Below are 15556 nucleotides of genomic sequence, written 5' to 3' on the forward strand. Positions count from 1 at the left end.
TACAATTAGAAGTGGGAATAATATGTAAAACATTTGTTTCTTCTAAATTAGTAACTGTTCTTTAACATAGTGTTTATACAGAGTAATATTAGAATATTTCATAAATATTTTCTTTGGAAATAAATTTCTATTTGTATATTTAAGACATTTTTCTGTATATATGTTACTAAGTTTGGTAACCTCAATGAGTATTTGTGCATAAACAAATTTTAGATTACCATAACGTAAGTGGATTTCACAGATAATAACAATTTGGTTTTTATTAGAAGCTAGGAGTCTACTGTACTTTTTGAAGTTGACAAAAAGATACATTATGATTAGGTGGTGTTTTTTTAATCTAGGATTAGTTCCTATTGAAATACTTACTAGGATGTATAATTTACGAAGTACAGTTTTTCAGGTATTAACATTATTTTAGTTAAGTTTATTATACTCGATTTTTATGTTTCAATGTATTTTGCATTATTTTCACATTGCAATATGTTTCTACATTTTTATTTTAAGCTAAAATAAAGGGTGGTTTGTGAAGCTTTGTGCATTGTTAGTTTTGTCTGTTTAAACAACAACTTTAGAGGTGGTCAACTGTCTTCAGGTACAGTGGATTAGCTTTTCTTTCTTTTCTTAAAATTTATTTTTTTTCATTTATCACGTTCTTGATAATTTTACATTGCTTCTTCCATTACATCTACAAATTTAAATCTGAAAGAAGTTGACCCAAACAGGTTTTATTACTTTAGAATCATTCAAATATTGCTGCTTGAATTTGACTTTTTATATCAATAGTTAATTATTAAACATATGTATTTTCTTCTAAAAATTCATATGAAGAGTTAAATCATCCTGTTTTTGATTAACAGGCTGTTTTTTTTTGTTTTATAGACTGATTTTATTTATTTATTTCTGAAAATTTCTTTTTATTCTGTGAGTTCTTTATCAAATCATTTATGAGAAATATATTTTTAAATTAATATTATTCTACAACGAACTTCATTGTCTTCTTTCCATTAAAATGAATAAACATCAGTATTTCTTGCATGTATCAAGTATGTCACATTTATCACAGTTACTTTCAAGAAGTAAATAATTTTTTTCCTAGAAACCTTCTAAGATAATATCTCTGTATCAGTTCTTATACAGAATAACTTATAAGAACTTATAAGTAAGTAATGTAGAAGCCCTAATTTTTATTTTTTGGGAAAAAAAGACAAAAAACATTAGAGATCCTATTATTACTGTCCCCATATAGTCATAGCCAAAGAATCATGTGGGGATCAGAAGTTATACCCCTGCTGTAGTGATTGTGTTTGGCTTGGTTGGGCCACATTTCTGAGCAGACTGGTAACTAGGACACAGGACTTACAGAGTTACAGGTACACTTACTGATATCATTCTTGTGGTGATTTTATCATAGGTATTACTTCATAGTTTTCTATTTACCAGATACTGCACTAAGAAATTTACATTTTATTGTCACAATGGCCCTATAGTGAATGATGGTCTTTAATTAAAAATAAGCTATTTCAGACTCTGAGGCCTGTATCTTTACCTTGGCATGGCTAACAGAGGGTAACATCGGCAATTTCATGAAAGGCCAAATACTTATTTGTGATATTTGTGAAATTGATTTAGATTTCTTTTCTCTCCTTGATAAATAAACTGCTAGCCTGAGATGTGAATTTTGAACACCAGCCAAGGGTCAGTAAGAGGAAAGAGAGAAAGAAGAGGGGAAGGAGAATCCTATCTAATAAAAGAGTTTTATGCAAATTAAACATAACTCTGCTAAACCCACAAGCTATGCCCACCAGCCAATCAGAAACAAGTATGCAAATTAACCAAATCAAGATGGCTGTGGCCAGAGAGAGAGCAGGAGGCTTGGGTTTCCCCAGCAATGGAGGAAGCCAAGCTTTCCACACAACCTGGCAGGCCCAGGCCTCCACTCAAGGCTACAAAGTTTCAATTCTAGAAGATAAATAAATCCCAGATACCAGGGCCTCCACTTGGGTTGCCGGGGCGGGTTGGGGGGTATGGCCGGCCTGAAAACTACCACAGGCCCCTCACCCAGGCCGCTCCACACCCTAAGGGAATCCCCCACCCTGATCCGGGACACCCTTCAGGGCAAACCAGCTGGCCTCCACCTGTGCACCAGGCCTCTATCCTAATAATCCTATCTAATAAAAGAGTAAGAGTAATAAGCAAATTGACCATCACTCCAACACACAAGATGGCCGCCACAAGATGGCCAGCAGGGGAGGGCAGTTGGGAGGGACCAGGCCTGCAAGGGAGGGCAGTTGTGAGTGATCAGGCCAGCAGGGGAGGGCAGTTGGGAGGAACCAGGCCTTCAGGGGAGGGCAGTTAGGGGTGACCAGGCCGGCATAGGAGGGAAGTTGGGGACGATCAGGCCTGCAGGGAAGGGCAGTTGGGGGGACCCAGGCCTGCAAGGGAGAGCAGTTGGGGCAGACCAGGCCTTCAGGGGAGGGCAGTTACGGGTGACCAGGCCTACAGGGGAGGGCAGTGAGGGGCAAACAGGCTGGCAGAGGAGCAGTTAGGCACCAATCAGGCTGGCAGGGGAATGGTTAGGGGGTGATCAGGCTGGCAGGCAGAAGTGGTTAGGGGCAATCTGGAAGGCAGGCAGTCGAGCAGTTGGGAGCCAGCAGTCCTGGATTGTTAGAGGGATGTCCGACTGCCCATTTAGCCTCATCCTACCTGGATCCCAGATTGGAGAGGGTGCAGGCTGGGCTGAGGGACACACCCCCCCCCAATGCAGGAATTTCATGCACCGGGCCTCTAGTACAGTAGAAAAGAAATATGAAAGAATAAGGAGGAAAAGATGGTTAAAATTTATTGAGCATTTACAATGTGGTTGGCTTTGTTCAAAGCATGTTACATCAATCATATAAATGATAAAAATCAAGTACAGATTTTCCACTATTGAAAGATAGAGAAATTAAGACTCAGATACATTAAATAACTTTTACAAGGTTACTGTGCTAGGAAGTAGGACAGCAAAAATTCAAAGCCATACGTATCCTAATCTTGTTGGTCATTTTACAGCTAGATGCTTTTTATTTCTTCTATGATTCTACAATATAAAGATAAAGGCCAATGGCCATTTTGTAGACTACAGAGGGAAAAACAACACATTGATTTATACGTTAAAAAGTGAATTGGATACTCAATTACTTTAGAATATCACTGTTGGAATAGGAGGCTGTATTACTTTAGATTATTGCCAAATAATAATTCATAAATGGCAAGTGTCAACAGTAGGAAAACTTGAAAATGGGAACACATCACATGAACATATTTTAAAATAGATCACGTATGTAAGTTTTAAAGAAAATATGCAACTTAATTTTTATTTTAATGAAGAAAATAGCGTACTGACAATAATGGAGTTTTACTTAATGCTATTGATAAGTTAAAACAAAGATGGAAGGTAGTCAGTAGGATAAAGAACATTGAAAAAAAAGGCTGCTAAATATTGCAAGAAGGGGAATCATCTAGACATCAATACTAATTAAATCATTTAAAATCTATGGACATTGTTAGTCAGTTTATAGCATTTAAACCACAATTTATTTCAGTATATTAAAGTTATTATAGTAATTATATCTCTTTAAAATTGTATGTTTTTTCAGGTTCTTGGGTTGTTTGAGCCATGCTAATTTGAATGGCAGTTTTAACTAAAGTTGCCTTTTTTTTTCCAGAGACACTAATCCAGTTGGTTTTACAAAAAATGTCATGGGCAGAAAAGACAACTTTATGATATATTTGTCAATGTCATGATATAAAGTTTATTTTATATCTCTCTGAATAAAGTGTTTCCTAGAACTTTTTGATAAATTTTTATTTTTATAAAGAATTGAACTAAGATGTTTTTGAAATTATATAAAGTGGTATATAAAATATAAGTAATGTAGTAAATAATTTCCTGAGTTTTTTTTTTTTAACTTAAAATAGTCATTTTACCAGTAGTATCGTTCCAGTATAGTTGCAGTAGACATTCACTGTGTGCCTGTGAACAAAACTGTTGGTGGTTATATGAATAGGAGGTTAGCAGATATAGGAAATAGATGCGTAGTCTTGAGCAAATGACTTTTAGGCTTGCAAACAGGAAAAGAAAACATATTTATTTTCTGAAATGCTTACTTGAAAACTTATTTGTGCCAACTTTTAAATATACGTTATTTTAATCAGTGTTCATAATTCAGTTTAACAAACGTCTATTTTATGCTCTTCATGCCAAGTACACCTTTAGAGTGCTTAAAACAGTGTTCTGCTATCCTAAAAGAGTCTTGTAAAGAGATAATTCTACACAATCATAAGTCCAGAAAAGTGTCTTCAGGTAGTTTTGAATACCGTTTTGTGAAATAATAAAGAGAGTGATTAATTCTGCCCCAGGAAAATTGGTAGTAAGGAAGTAACTTACCAGCTCTTTCTAATAAACTGTGAAAGAATCACATGTGGGCTAGAAGAAAGGATAGAAATCATCCTTGTGGCAAAGTGAATGCTTTGAGGAAAAACACATAAATTTTAAATATATGGATTAAGTCTTAAGAATGTTAAGAATCATTTGTGTGGCTGGAATCGGAGGATGTGGTGAGAAATAAGACTGTGATCATAGGCGAAGTCATATTGTAGAAGTCATATTGTGGGAGACTTGGATTTTAAATGTCTTAATTGATCTAGATAGTGTTTATCTCAGTGCCAATATGTAAAAGTAAAAACTTTCTGGATTCACTTAAACAAACAAACAAAATTTGACGTATTTTCTTTGTTTGTTTAAAGCAATAAAATCAGACCCTTGGAATGAAGGATACCATGGAAAATTGTAAGGAAAGGATGTTGAAAATATAGGTGATATGACATTATAGTTATGTATCCCTAAATGATGGTGATACATTCTGAGAAATGCATAGTTGGGCAGTTTCGTCCTTGTGTGAACATCACAGAGCACACTTATAAACATAGATATTGTAACCTACTATACACCTACGCTGTATTTTTTGTGTGAGTTTGAGGGAATCTATTATCAAGTCCCACAGATATTGCTTCTGTCAGAGAAAAAAAAATTCCTCCTGAACCACATAGCCTATTACTCCTAGGCTACACATCTGTACACCATGTTACTGTACTGAATACTGTAGGCACTTGTAATACAATGGTAAGTAATATTTATATATCTAAACATATCAACATAGAAAATATATAGTGAAAATATAGTAGAAAAGGTAAAAAATGGAATACCTGTATAGGCACTTACCATGAAAGGAGATCCAGAACCAGAAGCTGATCTGATGGGTCAGTGATGAGAGCTGAGTGACTGTGAAGGCCTACACTGCTGTAGACTTGATAAATACTGTCCCTGCTTCCTTCTGACAGGGTCAGAAATAGGACATCAAAGTTGTCAGCAGTGCTCCTTAAACAGGGATGTGGGCTGAATGCTTGGAAATATCCAGGAGAACCTGGCTGAGTGAGGCATAGATTGCCAAAATAGTGATTGTTGGAAGGGAGTGAAAGGTGGTCTGAGGATTACTAGGAATAAGAAATCAAGATGGAGAGATGCAGGAACATGGGGGATTGTAACAGCAATGGGGTTTTGGATACTGCAAGTTGGAGTAGTGGTCAGATTAGGAAACTGTGGTATTCATTAAAGGTTTTCATAAAAGCATAAAAAAAAAGAGTTTCACATAGGGAAGGTATAGAACTGACTTAATATTTTGGCTTTAGAAATTTGATTTTGGCTCCATTGATCCTATCTTGCACAAAAGGTTCTCTCTGGCATTGTATTGATAGAAGAAATAAATCTTGTTTATGCTTTATATCATTACAACCTGAAAATATTTCCAAAGTATAGGGTCAGGCTGGCTATACACTTCCACGAAAACTCTTACTAAAGTGGCAGTGGCGTGTAATACTTGTCAAGGTAGCTCTTATGAGGCTGTGTCCTTGTGCAGGATCTCAGGTTCTTAACAAAGAAATTACAACAATGTTCTCTGAAGGTCATCAAGCTAGGTCTGGGAGGGCTGTAGCTCCCTCTGAATATGGTGCACTGTGGGGACAGGCTCCTCTGTGCTGAAACAGGTCAGTGGCTGCCTGACCGTGATATAATTTGTGCTCTCAAAATTGAGCTGTGTGAGTGAGAGGGAATCAATTATCAATTCCCACAGATAATACTTCGGTCAGAGAAAAAAAAATTCCTCCTGAACCACATATCCTTCCATTTCTTACAGAAAATTCAGCTCCATTAAAATATTATGGGACTGCTGTTGTGTATGTGCGGTTCATTGTTGACCAAAATGTCATCATATGGTGTATGACTGTATTGATATACTGATAACTGAGTACAATTGAATAATTATATTTCTATAGTGGTTAAAGTTTGGTTTTGGAAAAGAATGAATACATCAGAGAATTTGACTCATAATTCTTAACTTTATGCTCTTACTGTCTAATGTCAAGAATTATATGTCTACATAATTCAGAACTCTTAAGAACTTTATTCTGTGTCCTTTCCATCCGTTATTTGTCAACATACTACATTAAGAATAAAATTCTGATGATCTAGCAGAGTAGCTAAGAGTTCCATGATAATCAATGAAAGAATGCCATGTGAATAAAATTTTTACATAGCACTGTAGAAGTTATAAATACATACTGAAGAAGTGTTTTCACCAACATTAAGGGCAGGCATATGCCCTGGATTTTTATTTGCTATGAATAACTAATAACTGGTTAATACTAAATCTTACTCTGCAGAAAACTGAAGGACCTATTTCCATTTTAATTTCCTGTGAAGGAGACAGCTAGTTTTTAAGAAGTTATGCCAGTCTAATGCTAATGAGAACACGAGAAACACAAAATATACTCCTCATGCAGTAACTTTGTACGTGTGTGTGTGTGTGTGTGTATCCTGAATTTATTCTTGTAGTCTGCAAATGTATGAATGAAAATTATATAAATTTTCTTGAAACTTTATAACTTTCTTTTGAAATTTTCATTTATTCTATGTAATTTTAGACAATATGTAACATTGTAGATGAAAGAGAAAAATACAGTTACAATAAGAGGGCCTATAGTTAAATGTTATATTAAAAACTCTTAATACCCATTACATCTCAGGCCCATTCTATGCCACATAGCAGGGGGTATGTCATGTTGGGGCTTCTTGGCTCAATATTAACTAACAAATAAAAAGTAACTGCTGGTACCCAGGAAAATAAAAGATTTTATAATATAAATAAAGATTTCATTATTTAAAACTATTATTTTTTCCTTTGAACTTTAGTGATTATATTTGATACTTCTGAAAATGTAACAGCAGTGTGGCTTTTTAATTTTGATATTTTAATGGAAAAGATAAGTGACCTGCTTGGGTAACCCCATACTGTTTATTAAAGGTACTTATACCTGGATAAATCTGACCATTGAAACACAGCATTTCATAATAATAATTACATAAGATATTGTTTAATTTATACCTAAAATTATGTATACTTAATATTGATGGAAAGAATGTGATTTTTAAGCACTTCAACTCACCTGAAAGACTTTCACCATTTATTTTTATTCATAGTAATATTTTTAGCAAGAAAATGAAATATTTGTTTATCTCAGATATTTTCTTCCCACTCTTCTCTTTGGGCAACTAAGAGGTAGTTAAGTTTTAAAAGTTCATTTTTAATGTATACACGGTAGATCAGATCTTTGCTACAAAGTCATAGCGGACATAGATATAGGCATGCAAATATTCAAAATCAAACTTTCTTTTCAACAGTGAAGTACAAGTGACCTACTAAATGTTACTAGAAAAAATATTATTGGATATTAATTTCATTTTTTATTAATCACAACAATTTAAAGTTCAGATAACTTTGTATTTCTCAGGTGCCAGATATTGGTTTTAAATAGCATGTTAAATGTATCTTTTGCATGCTGTGACTTAGATGATCATCATAGTTTGAATAATGCAAAATCATGCAAGATAGGTGATTTTATGTGTTAAACATAGTGAATTAGAATTAGGAAATTTACCTGGAGATATTTAGGAAAATAAGGATACAAGTCATTCATGTCTAAATAAAAGCTATAAGTGTACTTTGCGTAATTTCTAATTATTTAAATGTTAAAAATTTTAAAATGTTATACTAATAAGTTAATAATTTTTATAATAAAAACTATTCTTTTTTATAATAAAAGAGACCTATATTAGAGGTAAACTGAGTGGAAAGATGCTTTATTCTATAAATTAGAGCCCAGCATTTTCTAATATCATTGTTCCAAAGCTGAAAAATCAAAATAGAATGTATTTATGATACAGTGGATTATCTACTAATAATTGCAGGCAGTCCTCGGGTTATGTCGGACTCAACGTACGTCATTTCGTGGTTACGTCGCCATCTCCGATTTATTTACAAAAAAAAAGTTCCATCATTTCGCCGTATGTACATACATATGTGCTTTATGTTTTTTATTATTTATTTACCACAAGTAAAGTTCAGGAATTATCTTTCTTTTAATTTTTTTTTTTTTTTTTTTTTTTTTTTTACTGTTTTACTTCATTACTGCTGTGTATGTGCTCCATGTGAGTGATGTAGGAGCTTATATAGGTGGGTTCCGACTTACGGTGAAAATTGCGTTACATCGCTCCTTAGGAACGGATCTCCTACGTATCCCGAGGACCTACTGTAATTTATATTGTGTTATAATTTCTATATTTCATTCTGTGACCATGCAGAAACCTTATTTTCTTTAATCTGGTCTTTTATTTTGATATTTTTCCCTTTGACTCAAACTGGCCTCACCTATCACCCTGACTCACCCACTTCTCTCTCCCTTGCTTGATCATTAAGCCCTCAGGACATTGAGGTTCTGGTCAGCATCCAGTAGTCTCAGAAACAAGGTCCTGAGTCTATTGATTATTGAGAAGAGTTTTCAGTCAAACTAAACATAATATTTTGGCCTCAGTTGTGATTTAGCTCTAGATCCAGAAAAGCAGAACGATCCCACAGAACAAATCCTTGCAAAATTGGACAGAACAACTTCATGGCTGATGTCAGGACCAAATGCACTAACCAATGACCGTCTACCTTAGCAGTCAGTAGAGACCACAATACTATATTAGTCACTATGATTAATGAGCTTTCCGCCTAAATAACCCATCCCCAGGAAGCCTATGGGGAGCCAGATCTTTGAGCATGAGCTACCTGGGACTCTAGGCATGGTGCAATCTCCTTACTTTTTTAAAAATTTATTGGTATCTTTATATATATTTTTTTATTGTTTAAAGTGTTATAAATAGTAGTACATATGTCTCCCTTTTTTCCCCATTGACCTTCCCCCGGCCTCCCCTACCCCCTGGCACATGCCCTCACTACCCCCTGCTCCAGTGTCTTGCATCCATTGGTTATGCTTATATGCATGCATACAAGTCCTTCAGTTGATCTATTACCTCCCCCAACAACCCTGCCCAGCCTTCCCACTATAATCTGACAGTCTGTTCGATGCTTCTCTGCCTCTGTATCTATCTTTTTGTTCATCAGGTTATAATGTTCTTATTATCCATAAATGAGTGAGATCATGTGGTATTTTTCTTTCACTGACTGGCTTATTTCATGTAGCATAATGCTCTCCAGTTCCATCCATGCTGCTGCAAATGGTAGGAATTCCTTCTTTTTTATAGCAGCATAGTATTCCATTTTGTAGATGTACCATAGTTTTCTAATCCACTCATCTGCTGATGGGCACTTAGGCTGTTTCCAAATCTTAGCTATTGTAAATTGTGTTGCTATGCACATAGGGGTGCATATATCCTTTCTGATTGGTGTTTCTGGTTTCATGGAATATATTCCTAGAAGTGGGATCACTGGGTGAAATGGGAGTTCCATTTTTAGTATTTGAGGAAACTCCATACTGTTCTCCACAGTGGCTGCACCAGTCTGCATTCCCACCAGCAGTGCATGAGGGTTCCTTTTTCTACACATCTTTACCAGTACTTGACATTTGTTGATTTGTTGATGATAGCCATTCTGACAGGTGTGAGATGGTACCTCATTGTTGTTTTGATTTGCATCTCTCAGATGATTAGAGACTTTTAGCATGTTTTCATATGTCTCTTGGATTTCTGAATGTCCTCTTTCAAAAAGTGTCTATTTAGGTCCTTTGCCCATTTTTTTTATTGGATTGTTTATCTTCCTTTTGTTAAGTTGTATGAGTTCTCTGTAAATGTTGGATATTAAACCCTTATCGGAAATAACGTTGGCAAATATGTTCTCCCATGCAGTGGGCTTTCTTGTTGTTGCTGTTTTTTTTAAATATATTTTATTGATTTTTTTACAGAGAGGAAGAGGAAGGGATAAAGAGTTAGAAACATTGATGAGAGAGAAACATCAATCAGCTGCCTCCTGCACACCCCCTACTGGGGATGTGCCCGCAACCAAGGTACATGCCCTTGACCGGAATCGAACCTGGGACCCTTGAGTCCACAGGCCAACGCTCTATCCATTGAGCCAAACCCGGTTAGCGCTCTTGTTGTTTTTTTGATGGTTTCTTTTGCTGTGCAGAAGCTTTTTATTTTTATGTAGTCCCATTTGTTTATTTTCTCCTTAGTCTTTCTTGCCCTAGGATCTGTATCTGTAAATATACTGCTACGATATATGTCTGCAATTTTGCTGCCTATGGAGTCTTGCAGGATTTTTATGGTTTCCTGTCTTACATTCAAGTCCTTTAGCCATTTTGAGTTTGTTTTTATGTATGGTGTAAGATGGTAATCTAGTTTCATTTTTTGCATGTATGTGACCAAATTTCCCAGCACTATTTATTAAAGAGACTGTTTTGACTCCATTGTATGCTTTTGCCTCCTTTGTCAAATATTAATTGAGTATAATGGTTTGGGTCAATTTCTGGGTTCTCTATTCTGTTCCATTGGTCTATATGTCTGTTCTTGTGCCAGTACAAGGCAGTTTTGAGAGCCATGGCTTGATAATATAGCTTGATGTCTGGTATCGCGATCCCTCCAACTTTGTTCTTCTTTCTCAGGATTGCTGTGGCTATTCGGGGTCTTTTTTTATTCAAGATGAATTTTTGGAGAGCTTGTTCTAGATCTTTGAAATATGCCATTGGTATTTTAATAGGCATTGCATTGAATGGATAGATTACTTTAGGTAGTATGAACATTTTATTTATTTTTATTTTTTTAAATATATTTTATTGATTTTTTACAGAGAGGAAGGGAGAGGGATAGAGAGTTAGAAACATAGATGAAAGAGAAACATCGACCAGCTGCCTCCTGCACACCTCCTACTGGGGATATGCCCACAACCAAGGTACATGCCCTTGACCAGAATCGAACCTGGGACCTCTCAGTCCACAGGCCAATGCTCTATCCACTGAGCCAAACCAGTCAGGGCTAGTATGGACATTTTAATGATATTTATTCTACCAATCCATGAACATGGTATGTTCTTCCATTTGTTTATGTCTTCCTCTATCTCTTTTTTCAATGTCCTGTAGTTTTCCAAGTACAGGTCTTTTACATCCTTAGTTATGTTTATTCCTAGGTATCTTACTTTTTTTGGTGCAATGGTAAATTGGATTGTTTTTTTCATTTCTCTTTCTGTGAGTTCATTATTGGTGTATAAAAAGGCCATAGATTTCTGGGTGTTAATTTGGTATCCTGCTACATTGCCAAATTCATTTATTAGGCCTAGTAGTTTTTTTATGGAATCTTTTGGGTTTTCTATGTATAGTACCATGCCATCTGTGAATAAGGACTGTTTTACTTCTTCTTTTCCAATTTGGATGCCTTTTATTTCTTCTTCTTGTCTGATTGCTATGTCAAACAGGAGCAGTAAAGGGGGAATCCCTCCTTTGTTCCTGTTCTTAGGGGAAATGGGTTTAGTTTTTGCCCATTGAGTATGATGTTGGCTGTAGGTTTGTCATATGAGGCTTTTATTATGTTGAGGTATGAGCCCTCTATTCTCACTTTGCTGAGAGTTTTTATCAAGAAAGGGTATTGGATTTTGTCAAGTACTTTTTCTGTATCAATTGATATGATTATGTGATTTTTGTCTCTCAGTTTATTTATGTGATGTATCACATTTATTGATTTGAGTATATTGTACCATCCTTGCATCCCCAGAATAAATCCCACTTGGTCATCGTGTGTGATCTTTCTAATGTATTGCTGAATCTGATTTGCTAGGATTTTGTTGAGGATTTTAGCATCTATGTTTATCAAGGATATTGGCCTGTAGTTCTCTTTTTTTGTGGTGTCTTTATCTGGTTTTGGGATTAGGGTAATGCTGGCTTCATAGAAAGAGCTTGGTAGTGTTGCTTCCTCTTGTATTTTTTTGAATACTCTGAGGAGGATAGGTTTTAGTTCTTCTTTGAATGCTTGGTAGAACTTCCCTGTAAAGCTCTCCGGACCAGGGCTTTTGTGTGCTGGAAGATTTTTTATCACTGTTTCAATTTCTTTAGCAGTTATCAGCCTATTCAGGTTTTTTTATTCTTCTTAGTTGAGTTTTAGGAGCTTGTATTTTTCTAGGAGTATGTCCATTTCATCTAGGTTGTCCATTTTGTTGGAATAGAGTTGTTCAAAGTATTTTTTTTTCATAATCGTTTGTATTTCTGTGGGATCAGTTGTTACTTCACCTCTTTCATTTCTGATTTTGTTTATTTGGGTCCTCTCTCTTTGCTTCTTGGTGAGCCTGGCTAGAGGTTCATCAATCTTGTTTATCCTTTCAAAGAACCAGCTCTTGGTTTTGTTGATCATTTCTATTGGTTTTTTTTTTGTCTCTATGTTATTTATCTCCACTCTGATCTTTATTATTTCCTTCCTTCTGCTTACACTGGGCTTTTCTTGTTACGCTCTTTCTAATTCTTTCAGTTGTATGGTTAGATAATTTATTACCATTGTTTCTTGTTTTTTTGAGGTAGGTCTGTAGAGCTATGAAATTCCCTCTCAGGACGTCTTTCATGTGTCCCATAGATTTTGGATTGTTGTGTTTTCATTGTCATTTCTTGCCATGATGATTTTTATTTCTTCTTTGATCTCTTTGGTAACCCAATCATTGTTTAATAGCATGCTATTTGGCCTCCAGGTGTTTGATTTTTTTTATTGGTTTCATTGTAGTTTATTTCTAGTTTTATGCTACTGGGATATGAGAAGATGCTGGATATGATTTCTGTCTTCTTGAATTTGAAGAGACTTTGCCTATGTCCCAATATGTGGTCTATCTTTGAAAATGACCCACGTGCACTTGAGAAGAATGTATATTCTGTGGCTTTGGGGTGAAATGTTCTGAAGATGTCAATAAATTCCATCTGACCTAGTGTGTCATTTAGGATTGATGTTTCTTTGCTGATTTTTTGTTTGGAGGATTTGTCCAGTGGTGTTAGTAGGGTATTAAAGTCCCCTAGTGTGACTGTATTGCTGTCAATATTTCCCTTGATATCCTCCAGGATTTTTTTTATGTGTTTGGGTGCTCCTGTATTGGGTGCAATATGTTTACCAGAGTTATATCTTCTTGTTGGATTGCTCCCTTTAGTATTATAATGTGGCCTTCCTTATCTCTTGTTATGGTCTTCACTTTGAGGTCTATTTAGTCAGATATAAGTATTGCTACCCCAGCTTTTTTTTTCATTTCCATTCGCCTGAAAAACCTTTTTTCATCCCTTCACCATCAGTTTGTGTGAGTCCTTTTTTTCTGAGGTGGGTTTCCTGTAGATATCAGATATATGGGTCATGTTTTCTCATCCTCTTAGCTACCCTGTTTCTTTTGATTGGGGCATTTAATCCATTTACATTTAAAGTTATTATTGATAGGTACTTGTTTGTGGCCATTTTTATTTTTTACCCCTGTGTTCCTTCTTCGCATTCTATTTCTTCTTTTTACAGCAGCCCCTTTAGCATCCCTTGCATTGCTGGTTTGGTGGTGATAAACTCCCTTAGTCCTTTTTTGTCTGTGAAGTTCCTGATTTCACTTTCAATTTTGATTGATAGCCTTGCTGGGTACAGTATTCTTGGATTCAGACCCTTCCTTTGCATGACTTTGTATATTTCATTCCATTCCCTTCTGGCCTGATGTGTTTCTGTTGAAAAATTTGTCACTAGTCTGATGGGGGATCCTTTATAGGTAACTTTCTGTCTCTCTCTGGCCGCTTTTAAGATTCTTACTTTGTCGTTGGTGTTTGCCAATTTAATTATAATGTGCCTTGGCATTGGTCTTTTGGGGTTCATTTTGCTTGGGACTCTTTGAACTTCTTTGATTTGTGTGAGTTTTTCTTCCCTATATCAGGGAATGTTTCTGTCATTATTTCTTCAAACAAGTTTTCTGTTTCTTGCTCAGTTTTCTTTCCTTTTGGCACCCCTATTATGTGAATGTTGTTTCATTTCATGTTGTCCCAAAGTTCCCTTAGGCTCTCCTCCTGTTTTTTAAGTGTTTTTTCTAGATGCTTCTCTGCTTGGGTATTTTTTTCTAGCTCACTGATGCGGTCCTCCGCTTCTTCTAGTCTTCTATTGATTCTTTCTATTGAGTTCTTTATTGCAGTGATGTCATTTTTTATTTCTTCTTGGTTCATCTTCATTTCCTCTTGGTTCTTACACATATTGTTGAATTTGTTTTCCAACCTTTTCAGCGACCTTATGACTATTTCTCTGAATTCTTTCTCTGATGTATTTCTTGCCTCCATTTCCTTTACTTTCTTTTCTGGTGATGCCTCCTTTTCTTTCATATGCGGGCTGTTTCTTTGTCTCCCCATGGTCTCTCTTCTCCGGATGTCTGGTTATGTAGCTCTCTCTCTCCTGCATTGACTTAAAGGCACAAAATACAACACAACAAGGCACAATGCACAAGACACTGAACACAAATATATTCACAATACTAATAACTCCCAATAAAGGTGACCACTAGAAAAAAGAGAATTAGGGGATAAAAAAAAAAGAGAGAGTGTGTGTGCAAAAATGATATCCAGGTAAGGAAAAAAGTAAGAGAGGAAAGAAAGAGAACAAAAAAGAAGGGGGAAAAACTATTTATAAAGGGAGAACCCTCAATAGAGCAACAACTAATAAAAAAAAAGCAAACAACTGACACCCAGAGATGAATGCAAACTACAAACAACAACTAATAACAAGCAAAGAGAGGAAAATCAGAAGCAAAAAAAAAAAAGACGGAAACCATCATACAAACAGGCAGAAAAACCAATCTAATCAACAATCAAACAAACAACAACAATAAGAGAGAAAGAAGGGCAAAACCAAAGAAAATAAAACAAAAACCATAAAACAAAACAAAACATAAAAAAGGGGGGGAAGAGAGAAAAAAATTGGATAGTGAAGAAAGAGAAGAGAGAAGTGTGTATGGACTTGGAGCAGTGAATTGGAAATTAGATATATAAGTAGGATGAATTTTTAATAGGGTAGTAAAAAGAAGGAATAGGGAACATATAAAGAAGGAGTAGGGTAAGAGAAACAGGACAACAAAAAGGGAAAAGGGAGGAAGATAGTGTTGACATAATGGTAAAGTTGCGATAGAGTAAAATGATGCTAAAGGAAAAA

At 35.5% G+C, this 15556-nt stretch overlaps 1 protein-coding gene across 2 annotated transcripts in view; it reads left to right on the forward strand.

Annotated features, from left to right (window-relative positions):
- The window catches only part of EPHA6 (EPH receptor A6), a 1057231-nt gene that overhangs the window by 96835 nt on the left and 944840 nt on the right, over positions 1–15556 (forward strand). The gene's annotated exons all lie outside the window — the stretch shown is intronic.

The sequence above is a fragment of the Plecotus auritus genome (genome assembly GCF_963455305.1).
Source record: "Plecotus auritus genome assembly, chromosome: 2".
Classification (NCBI taxonomy): domain Eukaryota; kingdom Metazoa; phylum Chordata; class Mammalia; order Chiroptera; family Vespertilionidae; genus Plecotus; species Plecotus auritus.